This window comes from Lissotriton helveticus, chromosome 6, assembly GCF_964261635.1.
Source record: "Lissotriton helveticus chromosome 6, aLisHel1.1, whole genome shotgun sequence".
NCBI classification, from domain to species: domain Eukaryota; kingdom Metazoa; phylum Chordata; class Amphibia; order Caudata; family Salamandridae; genus Lissotriton; species Lissotriton helveticus.
The window spans coordinates 161,489,167-161,511,414 of record NC_136067.1 but is presented as its reverse complement, the minus strand read 5'-3'; positions in this window follow the sequence as shown (position 1 = coordinate 161,511,414).

Sequence of the window (22,248 nt, the reverse complement as noted above, 5' to 3'; positions counted from 1 at the left end):
TCTCTACAGGCTCTGTCCCCAATGCTTTCAAAAGCTCAGTGGTGGTACCCATCCTAAAAAAACCTGGATCTGATCCTGCGATTCTGGGTAACTACCGACCTATTTCCCTTCTCCCTTATCTGGGGAAGGTGTTGGAGACTTACGTCACCCGCTGCCTTAGTACTTTTATCGAGGAAACCCATTTCCTCGATGATCGACAGGCAGGTTTTAGACCGGCTCATTCCACAGAGGCAGTGGTGGTGGCGGTTATGGATACTCTGAGACGGGGGGCTGATAAGAACCTGGCCCAGGCCCTGGTACTATTAGACCTATCGGCCGCATTTGACACGGTCGACCATGACATTTTGGTCGACCGTGTCAGAAATGCTGGCATTTCTGGCCCGGCCCTGCCATGGGTGGTATCCTTTCTTCAATTTCGTTCCCAATCGGTTCATTTGTCTTCTTTTTCTGCTCCTCTAATTTCTCTATCGTGTGGTGTTCCCCAGGGTTCTGCTTTGTCCCCTCTCTTGTTTAATCTCTATTTGCAGCCTCTCCTTGTCTCTCTTCGTCACTACTCTGTCACCACCTTTAATTACGCAGACGATCTGCAGCTCATTTTTCCCATCGACCCTTCCCCTCTCTCCTGTTCTAATTTTCAAAAGACTATGCTTACCATCTACGAGTGGATGAACTTCAGCCAGCTGAAGCTCAATCCTAGCAAAACAGAGCTGGTTTTGTTTGGTGGGCCCCAACATCCTTGGTCTCCCAATTTTTGGCCACCTGCCCTCGGCTCCCCCCCTGTCCAGTTGACACTGTAAAGAGTCTAGGCGTTACCATCTCCAGTGACCTTTCGATGCGGCCGCACATTAATGCTGTAACCTCGGCCTGCTTTTATCATCTCCGCAGAATTGTGAAGATCCGAAGGTTCCTATCACAAGAGGCCCTTATTCTTGTTACCCTGGCCACCTCACGCCTAGACTACGCCAACTGCCTATACGTGGGGATCCCTGCTTGCCACCTTTCCCGACTCCAACTGGTACAAAACCAGGCGGCCAGATTAATTTTTCAGCAACCCAAACACCAACATGTCACCCCGATGCTGAAAGCTTTACACTGGCTCCCGGTTGCGCAACGTTGCATCTTCAAAATGGGTTGCACCATTTTCAAATCTCTTTTTGCCTCCGCTCCTGTCTTCATTTCTCTCTGCTTGCACTCCTATGTTCCTTCCCGACATCTCAGATCCTCTGCTCACAATCTCCTGATCACTCCTAGGTTTAATCGTAAGAAGCACGGTGGCGCCTGTTTTTCTTTTCTTGCCCCATTCACCTGGAACTCTTTTCCTCTCCCTATCCGTCTTTCATCTGACTACTCTACTTTCCGTAAAGTCTTGAAAACTCATCTGTTTTGTCTTGCCCACGGTTAGCTGTTCCCACTTCCCTGCCTTCTTCCACTGGTCATTGAGCGCCAAGAAACCAATTGGTGTATGTGCGCGGTATTAAGTTTTTTTTAACATAACATAACATAACATAGGACCTGTCGTCTCTACAGTACCACTGGTCACGCTAGCGATATCGTCGTTTGACACCAATATTATAAAAAGGGACACCAAATCACCCCTGTGTTATTATTAATCCTCACAAGTTATGACAAACCACACACAAACCTGATCACTTTAGACACAACACTAGAAACAAGCAGCCGGGCCCCATGTATACACAAGAATCTCTGAGTCGAATAAAAACAAAAGGATACTACACTCAAAAAACCACTTACTCACAAACAAGGCACAGGTACTAAACCCACGAGCGAACCCACCTAGACATTAGACAATACAACAATCCTGAAAGTAGGAATATGTACTATACGGGAATGAAATTACCTAAATGTGTCCATTTTTAAACTGGTACATTATGAAACAATTGTGAAATTAACTTTGTTTTATTTCTACCACTTTTGAACAATACACACAAATAAACTCACCATAGTATGTTTTCTATGTTGTTTTACGTTTCAATGCACGCTGCGCTTTGCATCTGACTTTTCCTTTAAATGTATGTGGAACACACTAATGGTCATGTGACCAAGATTTCGGCTGAGATCGAAACGCGTCGTATTTTCTGCTGCAAATAAATCTGCATATTGACAACAGCAAAACCGGAGTGGCTCGTTTTTCCTGCATGGACGGCAGGAATCCTCTTGGTGTGTATGTATATATATATATTCCAGGAATAATCCGGTGTGGCACAGAGATTTCAGTCAGCTGGCAAAAACGGACTTGAACCCAAAATTCAGTGCAGGAGTGATTTATTTAGCAGATAGTGTTCCCAAAGTCATCACGACGCGTTTCGCGCTTCACAGAGCGCTTGATATATATATATATATATATATCTCTCACTGAAATAACCAAAGATTGAAGTAAGGGTATATTTAGGTGAAATGTTCAGTAACAATGTAATGTTTTAAACTAAAAAAAACACAGAAATTCAACAGTTCTAGTTATCCCAGGTAACCATGACTTGTGTCTCCGCCATGCACATTTTTCTCATCAATTTCATTGCAAATGTTTTGATCTTTTCCCCCAGCCCGCATCACTGTAAACAGAGAAACAAATAAAAAGACCATTCCCAGCGGGCGGGACGCTTTTAAATCTCCCGCCCACTGGGAGCAGATTTGGTGTTAGCAAGCAGGGAAACCGCTACGTCCCAGAGGTGGGCTCCCCGGTACATAGCTAGTGAGCCGATGGCCATGGCCCCCTCCTCCCTTAAATTACTCTGATCTGAGGGTGGGCTTCCCAGGGCTTTTAATGGCTAGGAGGGCGAAAGCAGCCCCTCCCCATTTAGAGTCATTTCGGACCCAGGGTGAGATCTGCAGGGCCTTTAGTGGTTCAGTAAGAGGGGGGAGAGCACTCTGCCTCTCTCCATTTTGCAAATTCCAGCCATGGGGTGGGCCTGTCATGGCTCGGTGCAAGGGGCAGCGTGCCCCCCCTCCACCTATACTAGGTTTTCATCCCCAGGGGTGAGCTCCCCAGAGCCTCTGATTGCTCGGGGGGGCTGCATGTGCCCCCGCCTCCCCCCTCCATATATATATTGATTTCGACCCCAGGGGAGGGATCCTTGAGACCCTGTAAAGGCTAGGGGAGGGGGGCCGCGCTCCCCTCCCTCATTAAAACAAAGCGGCCCGGTTGCCTTTTTTTATTTTTACTTTACAATGCTGCGGGAGTACCGTGGAATTGTGGTAAATTTTGCTGGGTTATATTTGTTTTTGGCATGGGGGGGATTCGGGGCATCCCTACTTCACCCCATTATGTTTTTTAAAAAAAACATGTTCAGGACAGGGGAATGTTGATCTGTTACTGTACTGGTTTCCACTTTATGCAATAAAAAGTCTGCAGGTCATAGCTTCCATTGAGACGCATTAAATTGTTTTTCACGAGCAGTGCAGGGCCATCTGAACAAAGAACCAAAAGAGTTCTACAAAATATTTTTCTAAATGTCTATTATAATAAATGAGAAAATACATTTAAATGTTTTTAAAAAGTTCATAATAGTTTCAAAAAATATTTAAAAGCTGCAAACAAAAAGGTTAAAAATCAAAAAAACTTTAAAAACCTGCAAAACAATAAGATATCATGTTGACAAAGCCTTTCATTCAATCTCCTCTGCACTCAGCTAGACATGGTCTGCAGAGGGAGTCAGTCTGGATGCTTGCAGAGGGTTAGGTGCAAGGCCCAACCAGAGTCCAAGTCTTGTGCGCAACCTCCACTGTGCGTAGCTGTAGGCTGTGCACAATGGGTTTGCCTGCCTGAAGGTTCAAACATGCTAAATTTAGAATATGAATAGGCTGTCCGGTTTTAGGTTTAAACCTATATTAACTGATAAAACCCCACAGGATGGGAAATAGCCCTCACCTATGTAAACATATAAACACTGGAAAAACCCCTGCAGATCCTCAAACTAAATGGCATTCAAAGAAAGGAAAAGGAGAGTGAAATTGTCATTTTCATTTCTTCCTTTTACGGTAGCAGTAACAAAGACTGGGCTAACATTATTCTGCTTGAGTTTTGTTGTTTAGGGATGTCTCTAAAATATTGCCTTTTTCAGTTTTGTGGTCTTTGGTCTAAAGATTCAGGGGTTAGAAGTAGCCCTGGGTGAATTTTGCGGAACTGCGGTCCGCGAATTCGTGCAAAATCGCAAAGAAATCCGCGAGTTCGGCGATTTTCCCGTGAACCCGCGGATTTTTTTGCGATTTGCAGAAATATTACTGGAGTACTTTCTACTGGCTAATCACAGTAAGTGCTAGCTCGTTAGTAAATGTATGGTGTTTTTCCTACACTGCAGCTGCGTAAAGGACCAGAAGAGTTGTCTCCGGTGACCAAGTGTGTGTTTATGCCATCGCCCCGAAGGGCGCAGGGGTCCCTTGAGTGAGCTGTCCATCAAAGTGGGTAAATGGCGGGAAGACGGTGCACACCGCTAGTGTGTGCGCGGGGCCAAACGGGGGGGGGGGGGGGGTGCTTCTATGCAAGTTCACATGCCTCTTGTGTGTATAAAAGGTCAGAGACCGATCAGAGCAGCAGACAAAGAGAAATAAACTCCTGGTCACAGGAACTGTACAGGGATTGTGCTCGTGAAAGTGAAGGATTCACTTTGCATCCTTCACTTTCACGAACGCAATCCCTGTAAATGCTGCCCTCGCAACAGCATTCACTGAGGTTGACCCCAGCCGTCTGCAGCAATGTATTGGTCCATTCCTGATGCACCCCTGGCCAGTTGCGGCGCAGACATGCTGAGGTGTACCTGTGGCTGGGTACAGAGTAGTGCGCTGACGTCCCTCTTCGAGAGAGATAAGTGGCGCCGCACGGGAGACGATTGCACCTACCCCGCTGGACGGCTGTCAGCAAAGACACTTGCGATCCCCTTGGGTCGGCGCCACGTTGGTACTCATCAGCCATCTTGTCGCACGGCGCCCTGCAGCTTCTAATGGAGAAGAGGCACATACTGGCACCCTAGCAGGCACTGGAACGCTGGGGCAGGCGAGGTTCTGGTTAGGCGTGCCGCACTTGTACACCCCTCTGAAGATTGCTTGAATGGTCACTGGCGGCGAGTCCCACCGAAATTCGCGGGGAGTCACTCCACTGGCGTGTACCGCACCTGGCCCCTCACTAAGGAACTGACATGAACCACTGCCTGCTGAATACCGCTTGGCTATATGATGCGGATAGCGGTGGCGCTGCGGAGAGGACGCCTACACGCGGTGAAGGAGCCCTGTTGCTGAGGGTTGAGGCAGTGCGGCGTATGCTAGTTGCGGCCCACTAACCTAGACGCGGGCCACACTGAGAAGCAGCGCAGGCGGGTGACCTCTGCGACTCATGTCGGGTGGCACGCGAGCATGGACTGGGACGGGAGGAACTCAGGCCCCACCACTGCCGCCCAAACCTAAATTGGATACAATGTCGAAGCAGGAACATGCAGACCAAACCGCAAACAAGTTGGATGTGGTGCTTGCCGCGATGGAATGGCTGGAAGAGTCAGTTAATCAGACCCGCACCTCACTGGAATCTAAAATCGATAAGGTGGCCATTGACCACACGCACCTGCACGCAGACCACAGAAAACTAACTGACCGCACCACTGTTCTGGAAACCACGCTTGCTGATATCAAACCGCAGGTGACCCAGACGGGCAAGCATGTACAGGATTTGCTAAATCTGGTGGAGTTTCTGGTAGACAGTGCTGAGGATGCTGAAGGGCGCGCACTGAGAAACAATGTGCGCATTGTGGGTGTGCCGGAATGTTGGGAAGGGAGAGAGCCTGCCTTACACATGGAAACCTGGCTAAGAGATTTGCTGCCGGAGGGAACTCTCTTGCCCCACTTTGTCATTGAGCGTGCGCATGGAGTTCCAGCGAAGCCCCCCTCCCCACAGGATCAAACCCGAGGCCCATGATCCAGCGTCTCCTCAATTACCGAGACTCAATTTTACTGGAAACTAGGAAGCTGCAGGATACCCACATAGATAACCATAAAATAATGTTCTTTCCGGACTATGCCACCCAGGTGCAGAGGCAGAGATTCTCCTTCATGGCAGTGTAAAAACACCTTCGGCAAAACCACCTGAAATATTCACTACTTTTCCCGGCGCCTCTGAGGGTGGCTGCAAGTGATAAAACTCATTTCTTTGCTACGCCGGAGGAGGCGGAGAACTGGCTGGACACCTTTGCTGCTGCGGGAACTTGCGACGCTACTGCGGTGGCGACCCTACCGAAGCTGACAGCCCCCTTTCCCTGACGCCGGAGAAACCATAGATCATCGGGGGCACGGACGCCACCTTCTCCAGCTATTGGTCCGAACTCGGATTTGATTCTCAGTGGACAACGAGACGCCCTGCAGGCGGAGGCGGAAATCAGCGGCTCTCTGGTGGCTGAGGACGCATCCAACTCCAGCCAACGGGACCTCTCCAGTGATGACGAGCAAATCTATGGCCTGCAAAATTCACAGGACTCAATGGATCAGCCGGATGTCACTCCGCAGGCGGCTGACATAATATGAACATTGCGAGACCCTATCCTTGTTTGGTCTGCGAATTAAGGTATTGTAGTAAATATGTGGGGGTATGCAGTCATTGACGCTATAGCCATATGCAATGGACGCTACTGTGATTCTAAATGTAGCTGTGAGGTGATGGTTGGCATCATGATATGGGGGCGGGGGGTGGGCCTTATTCATATAATCTATGACTGTTGCATAGCCGCTGACACACATGTCTCGCCTGGTGGAGTTTTCCTGAACCGGAGCGCACAGACTGCCTACTAAATGTTGTACCCTGCCTGACGACGGGGAGCCTCTAGGACACTGGGAATATATACTATAAGCTATCTGTGTGTAGCACGCAGCGCACCCCCCCAGATTGTTTCTTGACCGTTATCTCTATTGAGAGTTTGGACGATTGCTGGTTACACTATCGCCCTTTTGGAATTGTTTATGTTCATATTCTTGTTCTGGTTATATTGTGAAATATCCTATGTTGTAGACTGTCACACACAACACAACATTCCAAGGGTTAGTGTGTTAGGGAAGATGCATATCTCAGGGTCATCCGCACCACAAGGGTTGGTTAAGCTGCCACGGGTGCATGGTTACTTAATACATTGTAGGGGCTATGTCTGCGCTTAAAATAGGCACATGGAATGTAAGGGGCATGCATACATCATCACGCAGGTTTCAGATATACTCATACCTTAAACGACACCACATACAAATAGCTCTTTTGCAGGAAACTCACCTGGCCAAATCTGAAATCCAGCGTTTATACCGCCGATGGCGCGGCCAAATGTATGCAACAGGATATTCAGCTTTTGCGCGTGGCGCGTTAATACGGGTAAGACCAGGGGTCCCGCTTAAAATCACACAATCATTGATAGACACTGAGGGCAGATATGTTGTAGTGAAAGGCACATTAGATGGCCGGCAGATCGTAATTGCTTCATTATACGCTCCCAACACAGAGCAGGCTTCTTATTTTGACAACATATCGCGTGTTCTGGCGACATGGCATGATGTGCCTATGTTTTTAGGGGGGATTATAACAGCGTCCTTGATGTATCACTAGATCGCTCCTTCCCACCCTTCTCGGGCACAAGCACACACAATGCCGCGAAGGCGCTAACTGCCTGGGCAACACAATGGCACCTCAGGGATGCTTGGAGGCACTGCAACCCCCATGATAAGGTATATTCCTACTACTCAGGTGCCCATGACTTACATGTGCGGCTGGACCGCTATATGCTTTCAGAGGAGCTACTCCCACATATATCCGCAGTCTATTATCTAGGCAGGACACACTCAGATCACAATCCACATATATTGGAGCTGTTATGGGAGCACCCCCGGTCACCAATCCCAACCTGGCGACTGTTACCGGATATGCTATTGGATGCACCCTTCCGAGGACTGTTGGCCATTAATATTTCCCAATATTTTGAAGAAAATGCTAACACCGCTACAACGCCGCAAGTAGAATGGGATGCGTTTAAAGTTGTGGTTAGGGGCGACTGCCTGAGTGCGCAAGCGGGTATGCGGAGACAGCTAGAAGTTGAACTTACACGCCTTGAAAATGGCCTGCTCCGCAGAGAGGAACTAGTGGGTAATACTGGTGGGTCCCTGGCGCGGGACAGGGAGGAGAACTCGAGATTGCTGGACCGACTCCGCAACTTGAACTATGCAGCACGCACTGCGTGGACCCACCACATGGGAGACAAACCTGGTAAGTTGCTGACTTGGCTGATACGGCAGGATGCAGTCACCACTCCGGTGACGTCCATACAAAATGCACAAGGTGACGTGGTGTACACCCAGAGTGCTATACACGGCGCCTTTGTAGAACACTATTCTGCGCTGTACAGGTCCTGCCTGGCAGCAACAGATACGGATCTACAGGAGTTTCTTTCTACCCTGACGTTGCCGCAACTGACAGAGCATCAACAAGAGGAGCTGGGTGCTCCTCTGCTCCTGAAGGAGATAAGAGATAGTATCTACTCCCTCTCGAATGGTAAATCGCCGGGTCCGGATGGACTGCAGGTGAATTTTACAAGGCCTACCCGGACATGTTGATACCGGAGTTGTTGCGGGTCTATAACGCAGCTCTGGATGACTCAGCCATCCCACCCACGCAGAGTGAGGCGACGCTGATCTCCCTCCTGAAGCCTGGCAGGGACCCTGAACTACTTGGTTCCTATTGTCCACTAGCGTTGCTGAACACGGATTATAAAGTACTCGCTTCTGCTCTAGCTAAACGATTAGCCCCATTTGTACCGGCTCTGGTGCATATGGATCAAAATGGTTTTGTTCCAGCAAGGAGCACCTCCCTTAATATACGTCGACTATTTAGGGTCCAGAAGTACGCAACGAAAAGCTGGCCGCGATCTAAGTGTTTGGGGCTGGACCTGGAGAAGGCTTTTGATTCATTGGAATGGCCATATCTTGCAGCGGTCCTACGCAAGTACGGGCTGGGAGACGGATACTTACAACTGGTGCAACTGTTTTACCAGCACCACAATGTACGAGCCCGCACAGGCAAGCTCCTCTCAGACGCGATTAGAGTCAGACGTGGAGCCAGGCAGGGATGCCCTTTGTCTCCGCTGCTCTTCTCCCTTGTCATGGAACCTTTAGCGGCTCTGTTCCGTGAGAGTGGCGCAGAGTGGGGGATCCCCTTGGATGATGGTCTCCACACAGTGTCCCTATATGCAGATGACCTACTGCTGTACATGAGGGACCTTCATTCCGTGCCGCTGGCTATGTCCGCGCTGTTTCATGCCGTGCCGCTGGCTATGTCCGTGCTGTTTCGTGACTTCAAAGCAGTGTCAGGTCTCAAGGTAAATTGGGCTAAATCGGGTGTCTATTCTTTCCGTGAAGACGTGGCCGCAACTGATATTGTTATTAATTGGACTGTGCTTACTTGGTATCCGACCACATTCAGATACTTAGGCATCTATATCTATAGATCCCCAGCAGATATCCTGGAGGGGAACCTAGTGCGTGCCATTTCCTCCGTAAGGGCGCAAATACATTTCTGGAAGACTCTACCACTCAATGTGATGAGCCGTATTACCTTAGTGAAGATGATAGTGCTGTCGAGACTATTGTATTATTTTGCAAGCCTACCAGTATATGTTCCGGTACATCTGTTTCGGGAGCTGGAGGGATTAATCAGAGGTCTCATCTGGAGTGCTGGGCGACCCAGGATACTACTACAGAATTTGTATGCACCACCGGAGAGCGGAGGCTTGGCAGTTCCACATTTGGAACTATATTACTTAGCCGCACAGCTACAATGGGTCATAAAGTGGCTAAGTGGCAAGTACCTGTCAGACACGGCGACCGAGTCATGGACACAGACTCAAGTCTACAGTCTGTTTCACCCGCTACCAAAACTTCCCCGTCCGACACAGATGCATGTAGACTTAGCCCATAGATGCTACCGGAGAAGTCTTCAGCTCACAAAAGATACTGTACCTTATGCCCCAATACTGCCGCTTGTCAGGACACCCAGAGGCAGGGATTCTGTAACGGCTGTAGTACTGGCACCCTGGACTTCAGCGGGGGTGGAGACGCTAGGAGACTTATATGTGGACGGAGCCCTTATGCCTTTTGCGACTCTGGCAATGGACAGCGGTTTACAGGTAGGCCAGTTCCTCTTGCATGCAGCCATCATACGGACGTTGACATCGGCATGGGGAGACTTGACGAATGAGCCACAGACACATCAGCTAGTGCAGTATCTACATGTGATGGGGGAAGGGTCACATGTGATCCACTGGCTAGTGCAGGCCTTACTTGCTCACGTACTGAAACCAACGCAGAGACTTCGGGCACGCTGGACTGAAGACTGAGACAGATAAAGAATGGGAATGTGTCTTAGCCAGCGCCACACATATACCACGCAACTCACGATTTAAATTAATACAAACGTACATATTACACACAGCGTAACTCTCACCAGATAAGATTAATAAATATTTTAACATCAATACCTCCGATTGTCCGAGATGCTGTCTGCTAGGCGCTGACCTCCTACACATGCTGTGGTCTTGTCCTTCACTTCTATCCTACTGGTGCGTAGTAACAGAGACACTTACAAACTGCACTGGCACCGAGGTCCCCGATACATGGGAGGTCTGCGTTCTAGGGTTTTATAAACAAACGAAAGCTAACAAAGTAAGCTCTATATTTCGGAACCTGGTCCTCATAACCGCGAAACGATTGATAACAAAGAGTTGGAAACACAAGGACCCCCCGGAGGTGCTCCACTGGCTAAAATCTCTAGAGATCTGGGCACAGGCGGAGAGCACTATTTTACATAGGGAAGAAACAGCAGGGTTACGTAAGTACCCCATTGCACAGACATGGGATGACATGCTCAAAGCCCTTACGCACCCTGATGATATGCCACATGCATCACCCATGCAACAAACAGGAGATAATGCCTAACAAGTCGTCTGGGTGCAACAGACACGCTGCCTTTACGAAACAACTTGGCCATCGCTGTCGGGAGAGGGAATAATCCTACAGTCCATCATAGCTCTATACAGACATGATTTCAGTTATAGGATGCCCTAGTATCCCTACGATTGTACACAACATAGGAAAAGCGGCTCACATTCACCGCGTACCCACAAGCCTAGGCATGACTGAACTCAAAAAACACCTACCATGCCAAATGCACATTCCCCTCAATATTGGATATCTCCCCTTTATCTTTTGATTTTATTTTGTTCTAGTTAGTTGTGGTTAAAATGTTTAAAATATGGATATCTCACAGGCGATTATGGTACTCACCTTTTCATCCCAGGGCAATTTTGAGTTGAGTGACTTTACAAGTTGAATCGTGCATGGGCTGTATCCAAGTTTCTAATGATAAACCTGCACATTGAATACCATTGTTGGGATGAGACATGTATGATAGATATGTCTTGCTCTTCACTTCGAGATGATGGTATAAATGGGCTGTTGAAACCTATGCAAATTTGTAATTGCATGTCACTTACTAAGATGCCGCTGAACGTCTAGGCATACCTATATGTTACATATATTTTGAACTGTGTAAGCGATGGAATTGTAACACTGATCTTGCTTTACAATGTGACCTGCACTAATGTTTGGTTTGTATGGAATAAGACAAGTTGATAAAATGCAATAAAGATATATTTTTTTTTTAAATGGAGATTGAGCGTAGCCATCGGAGTATCTTTTCATTGATGTTATTTTATCAGCTTGTCAATCATCTCCTAGATCTCTCTGTTCTGGCAGATAGCGCAAATTTGTATCCAATGTTGACTGTCTGAAGGCAAGTTTAGCCATTATCCTGCAGTTTAAAACGCCTTGAGCCCAAGAAGGTGTGTAGTTGGTACAATAAAAGTATATATAGCAGTCTTGTCAGCCTTTGTGTGTCTACTAGATCAGCTGTCTGATTTCAAATCACGGGTGAGCTAAGATCCTGGAATGCAGCATGCTTTCTTGCTAACTACACACATACCCTATGCAATATGGTGGTTTCCAGTCTGCCAGGTCACCTCAAACCACACTTTGGTGAAGTAGTGATGGACAGAGTGCAGCACATTACATAATAAAAGCTAGATAGACAACACTGATTCCATTGGTCGGTCCATGAGCTCTTTAATCGCCCCAGGAGACCCGCTTGGATCCATTTCTCAGGCGTTTACAGGGATGTCTGGAATAGTTCAATGGACCTTCCTTTTGACAGAGAAAGACTTGCTGGCCAAAAAGCTGATGCCACTTTAAAAAAAAAGTTCAAGGAGAGTTGAGCTACAGCTAGGTCTTTAGGTCTCCAAGTATCAGTGAGAGATGCGTATTTCATGCCCAGACCTTTTTCTAGGTGCTGTCTCTACAAACTATGCCAATTTTCATATGCTGCCTAGCAACAAGAGCCCAATCTCCTCATGCATCAGTACAGAGGCAGGTGAAAATTCTATGCAAAACAATTTCAGGTCTTCTCTTCCTCCTCCCTGCACCACCAGGGAAACAACAGAAGTTTAGCCAAGAAGGACATAAACTGCCAGTGGAAGGATGGTTTGCCTCTTTTCTACAAGCGTGGATGGCCATTATTTCCAACCAGTGTGTCTTACTGAGTATACTCTACCCTTACAGAAGCAGAGTGGAGGAGTGTGGCTCAATGGTTAGAGCGGCAGACCCTGATGCAGAGGTCGGGCCAGGGTTCGATTCCCGCCTAGGCGGGGTCTCGTTAATTCTCGCCTCGGTGCCTATTCTAATCACGGGCCCCACGCTGCAACTCTGGGCAATAGCTTGCTTAGCCTCCACACCGGCCCCAACAGCGCTAAGGATGCCTGGCTTCACCCTGGGGGTGCCCAGGAGAGGACACTTCACAGGGAAAGCCAGGAGGGGTTCCACAGCGGTATGAGTATCAGCGCCAGGAAGCCGAATAGGCGACACCGCAAGGTGACCGTCTGGTGACAGTGCGCTCTATAAGTACCATGACATTTACATTTACATTTAACCCTCAGAATACCTCTGTGACTGTCCCTTCTATGAACACCTGGCCATCATGAAGCAGAAGGAAGCAGATGAGTGAAGAGCAGGATAAAGGAGAGGCATACACCTCTCAGTACTACCTGACCCCAAAAAAGACGCAGTCTTTGTCCGATCCTAGACCTCATGCTCTTGAATCTCTTCTTAAGCAATGAGAAATTCACGAAGGTGTCCCCAGTTTAGGTCCTCCTTTCATTGCATACTGAAGACTGGATGGTGTGTTGTCAGCTTGCAGGAAGCCTTCTTTAGCATCCCAGCCCCTGCAGTCGCACAACAAGTATCTTCGATTCATGGGGTGGTCCACTCGCTGCCAGTTTGCATTCCTCCCACTCCGCCTCATATTGGCTCCGCGAATCTTCACCAAGGTGATGGCAGCAGCTTATCTCAAGAGGTTGAGAGTTGCTGTGTTTCCTTAACTCGACAACTGGCTGCTGAAAGCCGTTGCTGTTGCACCACTTGCAAAGGACAACATCTCTGTTGTTCAACTTGGGGGTTTCAGTCAGTGTCCCCAAATCTCACCTGGAGCCCACCTAGCACCTCCTGCTCACAGGGGTAGCTCTAGATATCACATTAATCCGAGCATTCCCTCCTCCACAGAGGATTCAAGATATTTAGAACACTGTTCTGAAGTTTTAACCGGGTGCTCCTTTTCCAGTCCTGATGGTCATGTGATTGCTTTGTCTGTATCTTCTAAGTCAATCGGCCCAGAACTTAACCGTCAACATGACTGCGATATGGTACATCAACAAACAGGAAGGAGTGGGATCTCATCCTCTAACTTGAGAAGCGTTGAGACTAGTCTCACCAACCATGGGTGTAGATGGTTACCTACCAATCAGCTGGCTCCCTCAACATCAGAGCTGACAGCCTCACTCAGTGGTGTCTCCGCCCAGAGGTGGTTCAGGGACTCCACACCCGGTGGGGCATCCGTCAGGTGGACTGTTTGCCACTTGCGAGAGTACCCACTGACTGGTGTCATGTACCCTTAGGTGTCCGTTACATTGGGCCTTGCTATGGGGTGGGCATATTTTAGTTAAAGTGGAGGTTTCCACTTTGTTACGTGCTTTCACCCATACCCTTGATTTCTCGAGCCCGGAGGACGATTAGGCAAGACAGGGCTGAAGCCAGCCTCTCCTGATTGCTCCAGTCTGGCAAAGAAGAGTGTGCTACTCAGACCTTCTACACCTTTCAACATCCACTCAGAGTGGATCTCCTCAACCAACCGGGAGGACAGATTCAACACCCCAATCTCCAGACTCCCCACCTTCATGCAGTACATTGATCTGAGCCATTTGAGTATCTTTTTTCTTCATTCAGAAGTGGTTGAAGTTAATTTATCAGCTCTTCGACAATCAACTACATCTGTCTCTTCTGGTAGATTGCACAAATTTGTTTTCAGTAGGGTCTATTTGAAGGCAAGCTTAGCAAAATTCCTGCAGTTCACATTATCTTTAGTCCACAAGGTTGAGCAGTTGGTACAATAAAAGGATATATAGCAGTCTTGTCAACCTTTGTGTGCCTGCCAGACTAGCTGTCCTTATTCAGGTCACGAGTGTGCCTTCACTTTTTTAAGGGAATCAGGAATTGATTTTCACCATTTCAACTTTTAATATTCTGCAATGGGATTTGAACTTTTTTGTAAAAAAAAATGAGGGGAGCTCCATTTGTGCCTCTGCACAGTTTCAAAAATGATGTTATATAAATAAATGTATAATAATAATAATAATCCTTATTGATGTGCCATTTCAACATAAATAATAAACTATCTGACACAAAGGACAAGACCCCTGGCTTTACATATAGAAACTAACTCGTACTGGCACAGCCAATAGTTCTTGCCTTTATAATATGACTGCTGAGCTGTTGCCTTTGCATATGTTTATAAAACACTGTTTAAAAGAAGTAACAAAAAATTGAAAATACTGGGGGGGGGGGGGGGGGAAGCAAACGCATATTTTATGGTATCTTAAAACTGTAAATTAAAATTTTTTACATTTTCTTTTAAATTACATGCATTATTCTTCAAATACTTTTTGCTCAGGAAACGCTGAGCATAATTTAAAAAATCATGAGGATGTGACAGAATGTACAGGGAAAAACTTCAGAAGTCCTAATTTACTTACCACACGATTCAGTCATTTTCGCACCTGCAATAGCCCAGGGAGCAGATTAATGGGCCTCCAGGAGAAGTGCCATGCTAAGTACACCTGCTTTAGATGCCAGCTGAGTGAGTGCAGGAGAGGACCCTTTACCCAACGGCATGAAAATATTTGTGTACCAAAGCTTGTGTTTTCACTCAATTTGCAGAATGCAGGAGATAAAACAAAAACCTTAAAGTGCTTGTCAGCCATACCCCAGGAAAAATATCTGTGTTGCTTTTACAGAGAAGCTTGGTGAGCAACACGGCGTATGGTGAGGGAGTTTTTGAGGGATTAAGCAGCACACGAGGAAGAGAGCTAGCAAAACATATGCTCTCACAGAGTGCTGAATGGAAAAAAAAGTAGTTCCATAAATGTGAGCAATGGAAGGATATATGTTGGCCGATCCAAAGGATTGTAAAGAGACTGTGGTCCAGGGGAGAGAAAAGGCAAGCCATAGAATAAGAAGCAAGCAAATGAGAGACAGTAAAATCAACCAATGATAAGCTAGGGGCTGGCTGTAAGAACCCATCAGATCTTTCACAAGCTGACAGTGGGGGATCTCTAGTAGGCGCGACCTAAATATGATTAATCTCGGGTGTGCCTACCAAATAAAACTAACATGGAAGAACATTTTATCATTCAAAAATGCAAATTAATGGGAAAGATATCAAACACTCAAACATCAAATTTTTGTCTTGGATAGCCAATATAAATTTAGTAGCGCAAGAAACCCAGAGAGCCAGTGTGCGGAGGGTTGATAGCAGATACTTTCTGCATCCCTCTGTGAAAGCCGGACCACAGAATAGAGCATGAGCAATAGATTATTAAACAGAGCGCTCTCCTGTTTTTTCCCAAATCTCAGCCACATTAAAGAGTCCGAAACGCAGACTGAGATCTTCTATTCCCAGCCTCCAATATACTGCGCTTCCCAGGTAGGGCTGTCATTGCCTACAACCGGATCTGCGCACCACTCAAACTACTGCCCTGCTTAGCACCTATTACCACGCAAGATGATGGGCGGAATGTTGCACATTGGCAAAACATTCACCCCCCAGTCACAGATCTAGGTTTAATCCACCGTTATTTTGCTCACCACGCCACCCCAGGTAAAGACATTGCCATATGCAAATCAGTCTTGACCCTGTGCCTCATGGGAACAGTTCAGCCCGAACTGCCAAGCCATGTCTTCCCTGGACTGGAATCAAGCATCCTGGGACCGGTTTCTGGCTATCAGCCAGGATAGCTTGATTCCAGTGGCGTAGTGACATGGCTTGGCAGTTCAGGCTGGAATGTTAAACAGGGTACTGGATCTTAAATTATAGTAAAAAAATATTGACGGCAAGAACATATATATCTACAAGTAACCTGTCAAATTAAAAGCAATAATTTTTAGCAGCATTGTAATCTAAACACAAACATTTACATTTGTGGGCATTCATCACCAGGAATCTTTCCTTATGGTACTGATCAAGCATATATTGTTGGCCTCCCCTAGTCATATCAAATAGGACTGTGCAATCTGCATACTGCTGAATGCCCATTGGGTAATCCCCTGATTTATTAGGACCCCTTACACCCTTTGGTTTACCAGAATGTGCCTATAATCAACATCACAGGTTGAACCACATGGGTGCCAATATGTATCCCTGTTCTAGGCCTCTGCCAATATAAATTCATCTGCAATAGTTGAGTTGTGTCCTAGTTCACATCCAAGTACTTGAGGGAACCTCTGAATTGCTCTCAGTAACCCTGGTGGAATAACCCATTGTGCCCATCTTTTCCACAGGTGACCCCATGGCAAGGCCATCAGATGCTGTTCAAAGGATGCGTAAAGCCTCTTGTTGCTTGTACGCATGCAGCGATGTATAAGCATGGACAGGATTACAATGTTATCAAGCCTCCAATTAAAAAGGGTCTTACACCTTGTAAGAATATTCGCTTGTTACCCAGGACACTGAATTACCAAATATGCATCCTCTACCTCAACTCCCTGACTCATCTCAAACCTCATTCTACTACTCTTTTCAATGCAAATACCTATTTCTCACCGTATACCTCTATCAATATATCTTCTGCCTCCGCTCTCTCATTCATATCAAACCCCATACCACTACTATGATCCCCAAAATAACCCTTTCTAGACTCCTCCCTACTCTACCTTTCCTTGCACCATCTCATACCTCTTTTAATATTCAGATCTCCCAAACAAGCCTTTCTAAACCCTTCCCTCTGACTCTTCCCCCTCCACCTCCCTTTTTCTCATCCCAAGCCTCCTCCTACAACTATGAGCTCCAAAAAAAAAAAGAATTCGAAATCCTTCCCTCTTCTATCCTTCCACTATCCTTTTCAATCATCCAAATAACAGACTAACATGTCCACCACTGAAATTAACTTCATATTTCACTATACTAACTCACCACCAATATTTAATGCGTTCTGGAGTAGAATGCTACTCGCCGAAAAACCGCTTCAACACGTCATCAGTTGAAGCAAGAGCTATATAAATGCAATTACAATGCAATACAATACATCAAGGAAAGCGATGATCTGGTATTTACACAGCTTATTGCTACATCCCTTCTTAGGTATGGCCTAGGGAATAGCCTTTTCCAAGTGGAGTATCTACGGAAGTGACGTTCTTTGGGCGGGACAAGGCGTACAAGGTTCAGTGATTGGCTTTGGAAAGGGGTTCTGCTGGTAGCCCCTTCTGGCCTGCCCCACCCACTGCTCCAGTAAACCCTACTACCACCTCAGTGCCACTAACCCCTGTCCCACCTCCTTTCTCCTCGGTGTATCCTGGGGTTGGTTGCCTCAGACTCTAAGAAGGTCTGCGGTATGTCTCCATAGAATGAAGCTCTACCTCGGCCTTCACATTAAGCAAACTAACGTTCTCTTCCAATAGTGGATGGTGACACAATCACCACCAAACCTGTACCCCACCCTAAACCACTCACATAGTGCCAACACATTGTAGGGTCTGCAGATCTCCTCTATGACCAGCCATTGTTTAGCTCCCAAATGTCTTGAAATTATGTAACAAACAGTACCCTAAACATATGCAGGGAGTCACTAGCATCGCTTTAAATGTGCAGCTACTAACTGTCCGGTACTGAGTTCCTGCACATCTTTAATTTGAGAGAGCACCTGCTCTTCTGAGCACTGCTGCATTATATTTAATGGAAGAGTACCTGCTCTTCTGAGCACTGCTGCAATACATCTAATGGAAGACTACCTGCGCTTCTGAGAACTGCTGCAATACATATAATAGAAGAGTACCTGCTCTTCTGCACACTGCTGCAATACATGTAATGGAAGAGTAACTGCTCTTCTGAGCACTGCTGCAATACATTTAATGGAAGAGTACCTGCTCTTCTGAGCATTGCTGCAATACATTTAACAGAAGAGTACCTGCTCTTCTGAGCACTGCTGCAATACATCTAATGGAAGACTACCTGCGCTTCTGAGAACTGCTGCAATACATATAATAGAAGAGTACCTGCTCTTCTGCACACTGCTGCAATACATGTAATGGAAGAGTAACTGCTCTTCTGAGCACTGCTGCAATACATCTAATGGAAGACTACCTGCACTTCTGAGAACTGCTGCAATACATATAATAGAAGAGTACCTGCTCTTCTGCACACTGCTGCAATACATGTAATGGAAGAGTAACTGCTCTTCTGAGCACTGCTGCAATACATCTAATGGAAGACTACCTGCGCTTCTGAGAACTGCTGCAATACATATAATAGAAGAGTACCTGCTCTTCTGCACACTGCTGCAATACATGTAATGGAAGAGTAACTGCTCTTCTGAGCACTGCTGCAATACATTTAATGGAAGAGTACCTGCTCTTCTGCACACTGCTGCATTATATTTAATGGAAGAGTACCTGCTCTTCTGAGCACTGCTGCAATACATCTAATGGAAGACTACCTGCGCTTCTGAGAACTGCTGCAATACATATAATAGAAGAGTACCTGCTCTTCTGCACACTGCTGCAATACATGTAATGGAAGAGTAACTGCTCTTCTGAGCACTGCTGCAATACATTTAATGGAAGAGTACCTGCTCTTCTGAGCATTGCTGCAATACATTTAACAGAAGAGTACCTGCTCTTCTGAGCACTGCTGCAATACATCTAATGGAAGACTACCTGCGCTTCTGAGAACTGCTGCAATACATATAATAGAAGAGTACCTGCTCTTCTGCACACTGCTGCAATACATGTAATGGAAGAGTAACTGCTCTTCTGAGCACTGCTGCAATACATCTAATGGAAGACTACCTGCACTTCTGAGAACTGCTGCAATACATATAATAGAAGAGTACCTGCTCTTCTGCACACTGCTGCAATACATGTAATGGAAGAGTAACTGCTCTTCTGAGCACTGCTGCAATACATCTAATGGAAGACTACCTGCGCTTCTGAGAACTGCTGCAATACATATAATAGAAGAGTACCTGCTCTTCTGCACACTGCTGCAATACATGTAATGGAAGAGTAACTGCTCTTCTGAGCACTGCTGCAATACATTTAATGGAAGAGTACCTGCTCTTCTGCACACTGCTGCATTATATTTAATGGAAGAGTACCTGCTCTTCTGAGCACTGCTGCAATACATCTAATGGAAGACTACCTGCGCTTCTGAGAACTGCTGCAATACATATAATAGAAGAGTACCTGCTCTTCTGCACACTGCTGCAATACATGTAATGGAAGAGTAACTGCTCTTCTGAGCACTGCTGCAATACATTTAATGGAAGAGTACCTGCTCTTCTGAGCATTGCTGCAATACATTTAACAGAAGAGTACCTGCTCTTCTGAGCACTGCTGCAATACATCTAATGGAAGACTACCTGCGCTTCTGAGAACTGCTGCAATACATATAATGGAAGAGTACCTGCTCTTCTGCGCACTGCTGCAATACATGTAATGGAAGAGTAACTGCTCTTCTGAGCACTGCTGCAATACATTTAATGGAAGAGTACCTGCTCTTCTCAGCACTGCTGCAATACATTTAATGGAAGAGTACCTGCGCTTCTGAGAACTGCTGCACTACATGTAATGGAAAAGTAACTGCTCTTCTGAGCACTGCTGCAATACATGTAATGGAAGAGTACCTGCTCTTCTGAGCATTGCTGCAATAAATTTAATGGAAGAGTACCTGCTCTTCTGAGCATTGCTGCAATAAATTTAATGGAAGAGTACCTGCGCTTCTGAGAACTGCTGCAATACATGTAATGGAAAAGTAACTGCTCTTCTGAGCACTGCTGCAATACATTTAATGGAAGAGTACCTGCTCTTCTGAGCATTGCTGCAATACATTTAATGGAAGAGTACCTGCTCTTCTGAGCATTGCTGCAATAAATTTAATGGAAGAGTACCTGCACTTCTGAGCACTGCTGCAATATATTTCATGGAAGAGTACCTGCACTTCTGAGAACTGCTGCAATATATTTCATGGAAGAGTACCTGCTATTCTCAGCACTGCTGCAATACATTTAATGGAAGAGTACCTGCTCTTCTGCGCACTGCTGCAATACATTTAATGGGAGAGTACCTGCTCTTCTCAGCACTGCTGCAATACATTTAATGGAAGAGTACCAGCTTTTCTCAGCACTGCTGCAATACATTTAAATGAAGAGTACCTGCGCTTCTGAGAACTGCTGCAATACCTGTAATGGAAAAGTAACTGCTCTTCTGAGCACTGCTGCAATACATTTAATGGAAGAGTACCTGCTCTTCTGAGCATTGCTGCAATACATTTAATGGACGAGTACCTGCACTTCTGAGCACTGCTGCAATATATTTCATGGAAGAGTACCTGTGCTTCTGAGAACTGCTGCAATACATTTAACGGAAAAGTACCTGCTCTTCTCAGCACTGCTGCAATACATTTAATGGAAGAGTACCTGCTCTTCTGCGCACTGCTGCAATACATTTAATGGAAGAGTAACTGCTCTTCTGAGCACTGCTGCAATACATTTAATGGAAGAGTACCTGCTCTTCTGAGCATTGCTGCAATACATTTAATGGGAGAGTACCTGCTCTTCTCAGCACTGCTGCAATACATTTAATGGAAGAGTACCTGCACTTCTGAGAACTGCTTCAATACATTTAATGGAAGAGAACCTGCTCTTCTGAGCACTGCTGCAATACATTTAATGGAAGAGTACCTGCACTTCTGAGAACTGCTGAAATACATTTAATGGGAGAGTACCTGTTCTTCTCAGCACTGCTGCAATACATTTAATGGAAGAGTATCTGCGCTTTTGAGAACTGCTGAAATACATTTAATGGAAGAGTACCTGCTATTCTGAGCACTGCTGCAATACATTTATTGGAAGAGTACCTGCTCTTCTGAGCACTGCTGCAATACATCTAATGGAGAGTACCTGTGCTTCTGAGCACTGCTGCAATATATTTAATGGAAGAGTACCTGCTCTTCTGAGCACTGCTGCAATACATTTAATGGAAGAGTAACTGCTCTTCTCAGCACTGCTGCAATACATTTAATGGAAGAGTACCTGCTCTTCTGAGCACTGCTGCAATACATTTAATGGAAGAGTACCTGCGCTTCTGAGCACTGCTGCAATATATTTAATGGAAGAGTACCTGCTCTTCTGGGCACTGCTGCAATACATTTAATGGAAGAGTACTAGCACTTCTCAGGAGCATACAGTTACTCTAAAGACTGAGTCCCTGCACTTCTTCAATTTGAAAGGGAGAGTGCCTGCACTTCTGAGCACTGCTGCAACACATTTAATGGGAGAGAACCGGCACTTTTCAGCACTCCTGCAATACATTTAATGGGAGAGAACTGGCACTTCCAACATTGCTGCAAAAAATGTAATGGGAGAGAACCGGCACTTCTTAGCACAGCTGCAACACATTTAATGGGAGAGGACCGGCACTTTTCAGGAGCAAACATGTAATCTGAAGACTGATTCCCTGCACTTCTTTAATTTGAAAGGAAGAATGCTCGCACTTCTGAGCACTATTGCAACATGTTTAATGGGAGAGAACCAGCACTTCTGAAATACATTTAATGGGAGAGAACTGGCACTT